We start from the raw sequence: 4,022 nt of genomic DNA, 5'->3' as shown, positions 1-4,022 counted from the left end.
GTGAGTTTCTGGATTCGTGTTTTGTTTGAGATTTACATTCGCTATATTCCCCCCTTTTTGAAAACCTCGTGAGCGGGGGCTCGCAGCAGCGCACACGCACTACACGCGCATCTCGCCATTATTAGCGCTCGCTTCTCGCCATTACTAGCGCTCGCTTCTCGTGAGGCCTCCTCGGGTGGATCGGCGAACCCCTCAGGAAACCAAAACCTCGCAAGCTCGTGAGGGGCTCCTCTCGAAAGGAATGTACGTCCACAATAGCCAAACCAGTTTGAAGCTCGGCTAAACCAAAGTAAGTTACGACATCAAGTCCGCAAGGGGAGTTGCGAGCACCCAAAAGCACGCTTTAAGCTTAGCCTAAGGAATGAAGTAGTAGTCTATTTACATGAGGGGCTTCCCCTCTCCAAAATGCTCTTAACATCATGAGGGGTCGTACCCAAGCTTTCGCGTGCAGGTTCAAAATAAAGGAGTGAGGGATCAGCCGGACATATCGCTCGCCTCGCCCCCGAATCACTTCCGGACAGGCTGCTGGCGCCGTCATTGTCGCTGTCTACATCGCCATCAGCCGCTCCGCCATCAGCCACACGGCCATCGGCCGTGCCGCCATCGACTACGTCGCCCTCATCCGCCGCGACCACCACCGCATCGTCATCGGAAGCAAATGCCCTAACCAGAGCTTCCACGTTGTCGTCCACCCAGTGCGCGAGGTTGCCCCGGATGACCTCGGGGACTGGGGCAATGCCAGCGGCAAAATCAAAGTCAGGATAGGTGTTCAGGAGATGGTTGAAGACGCGGGAGAATGCGCGCCCGAGGAGGCCTCAGCTCCTTTCATCCACAAGCCCGCGAGCCCTCTCAGCATGGCTCTCCATGCGTGTCACAACATCAGTGAAGAAGCGAAGATGGCTGGCATAATCCTCGGCATGGGGATGAGGGGCATGCTCATCGCAGATGGTACCAAGCGCCTGGTTGGCCTTCGTCCTGAGGTCCCGAAGCATGGGCGCGTGCTCGCGCAGCAGCGTCTGCCGGCAAAGTGGCTCCTCCCTGCTTTGCCGCGTGAAGGACTCCGTGTTGTCGACTCGCTGTTGAAGAGAGAGCAGCTCGGCAGGGGCGGAAGCCAGCTCGGCTTGCACCGAGATCAGGGCAGCTGTGGCGGCTTTCTCGCGCTGTTCCGCCTCAGCCAGCCCTGACATAAGGGCAGTGGTCCTGCCCACACCTTCGGCTTCAACGAGCTTCAGCTTCAGGTCGTACCAGTCGGAAAGATCCATGCGAGCATTGGCCACCCTGCGGTCGACCTCCTCTTGGGCCCTGGCCTCGCGCGCGCCGAAAGCATCCTCTGCTTGGGCGACTTGGCACTCCCTCGTCTCCAACCGCCTGAGCTCAAGGCTGCGCTCCATGGCCTCCAACAACAGTGCTTCCTCACGCCTCAAGATCTCCTGCTCGTCGGACGGGGAGCCCTTCATCGACACCAGGGCAGCTCTGCGCGCCTCCACCTGCTGCTCCAGGGAGGTGTTCAAGGCCTGGAGCTCCCTCCTGCGCTCCTCGGTGGCTGCACGGCGATTGTCCGCCTCCCTGGCCTCCTCCAAGGCCCGGGCGCTGGCCTATCGCGAGGTTGCCAGGGATGCCTCAGCCTTCGCATCGGCATGCTCGCGCTAGAGGCGCCCGAGGTTGATAGCCACCTTCAGGCGATGCCACTCCTCCACCAGCCGGAGGCCTTCGGCTTCAAGGCGAGCATCGACATCTGCGAGTTCTCCGCCGAGTCGGCTCATCGCGCCCATTGCCTCCTGAAAGATCTCGTGGTGGACGACACTCCGCCCATGCGCAAGCTTAAGCGTGCAACCAGGTCCGTCCCCCACAGTAAGGGAGTTGATACATGTCCGTCGTATCTACTTTTCCAAACACTTTTGCCCTTGTTTTGGACTCTAACTTGCATGATTTGAATGGAACTAACCTAGACTGACGCTGTTTTCAGCAGAATTACCATGGTGTTATTTATGTCCAGAAACAAACGTTCTCGGAATGACCTGAAACTTCACGGAGCAACTTTTTGGAAAATATAAAAAATACCTGCAAAAGATGAAGGCCAGGGGCCCACCACCTCTCCACGAGGGTGGGGGGCACGCCCCCCTACCTCGTGGGCCCCCTGGTGCCTCTCCGACTCCAAATCCAACTTTATATATTGTGTTTCGGGGAGAAAAAATCAAAGAGAAGAATTCATCACGTTTTACGATACAGAGCCGCCGCCAAGCCCTAAAACCTCTCGGGAGGGCTGATCTGGAGTCCGTTCGGGGCTCCGGAGAGGGGAATCCGTCGCCATCGTCATCATCAACCATCCTCCATCACCAATTTCATGATGCTTACCACAGTGCGTGAGTAATTCCATCGTAGGCTTGCTGGACGGTGATGGGTTGGATGGGATCTATCATGTAATCGAGTTAGTTTTGTTAGGGTTTGATCCCTAGTATCCACTATGTTCTGAGATTGATGTTGCTATGACTTTGCTATGCTTAATGCTTGTCACTAGGGCCCGAGTGCCATGATTTCAGATCTGAACCTATTATGTTTTTATCAGTATATGAGTGTTCTTGATCCTATCTTGCAAGTCTATAGTCACCTATTATGTGTTATGATCCGTTAACCCCGAAGTGAGAATAATCGGGATACTTACCGGTGATGACCGTAGTTTGAGGAGTTCATGTATTCACTATGTGTTAATGCTTTGTTCCGGTACTCTATTAAAAGGAGGCCTTAATATCCCTTAGTTTCCGTAAGGACCCCGCTGCCACGGGATGGTAGGACAAAAGAGTCATGCAAGTTCTTTTCCATAAGCACGTATGACTATATTTGGAATACATGCCTACATTACATTGATGAACTGGAGCCAGTTCTGTGTACCCTAGGTTATGACTGTTACATGATGAACCACATCCGGTATAATTCTCCATCACCGATCCATTGCCTACGAGCTTTCCATACATTGTTCTTCGCTTATTTACTTTTCCGTTGCTATTGCTATCATCACTGCAAAACACCAAAAACATTACTTTTACTACTGTTACCTTTTGCTACCGTTACCACTACTATCATATTACTTTGCTACTAAACACTTTGCTGCAGATATTAAGTTTCCAGGTGTGGTTGAATTGACAACTCAGCTACTAATACTTGAGAGTGTTCTTTGGATCCCCTTGTGTCGAATCAATAAATTTGGGTTGAATACTTTACCCTCGAAAATTGTTGCGATTCCCTATACTTGCGGGTTATCAAGACTATTTTCTGGCGCCGTTGCCGGGGAGCATAGCTCTATTCTTTGAGTCACTTGGAATTTATATCTGTTTATCATTATGAAGAACTTGAAAGATCCAAGAACCAAGATTTATCCCTCAACTACGAGGGGAGGTAAGGAACTGCCATCTAGCTTTGCACTTGATTCACCTTCTGTTTTGAGTAAGCTTGCGACACCTGAACCTGCTTCTGCTATTCGTTCTGATATGTTGCATGTTATTGATGATGCTACTTCTGCTATACATGATACTTATGATGAACTACTTCTATGCTTGATACTACCGTGCCACTTGGTGAATTTCTTGATGAACAACTTCCTAGGGCTAGAGAGATTGAAAATATTGAATCTGATAATACTGATGAAAATGATGATGAAGAGTCACTTGTTATTCCTGAGGGTTATGTTTTTATCAAGAAGCCTCTTTAGCTATTTTAGCTTGCAAAGATAGATACAAACTTAAGAGGTTATTAGCTAAATGGAATAAGCAATCTCTAAATGCTAGGATGAAGCCTCATCCTGCTTTTGCTACTTCACCTATCTGTGTTACTGATAAGGATTATGAATTCTCTGTTGATCCTGATATAATTACTTTGGTTGAATCTGATCCTTTTCATGGCTATGAATCTGAAACTATTGTGGTACATCTTACTAAATTAAATGATATAGCTACCCTGTTCACTAAAGATGAGAGAACTCGCTACTTTTATATCCTTAAAATATTTCCGTTCTCATTAAAGGGTGG

Source organism: Triticum aestivum, chromosome 5A, assembly GCF_018294505.1.
Source record: "Triticum aestivum cultivar Chinese Spring chromosome 5A, IWGSC CS RefSeq v2.1, whole genome shotgun sequence".
In the NCBI taxonomy this organism is placed as follows: Eukaryota; Viridiplantae; Streptophyta; class Magnoliopsida; order Poales; family Poaceae; genus Triticum; species Triticum aestivum.
The sequence above is the reverse complement of the archived record's forward strand: the minus strand, read 5'-3'. Positions refer to the sequence as shown.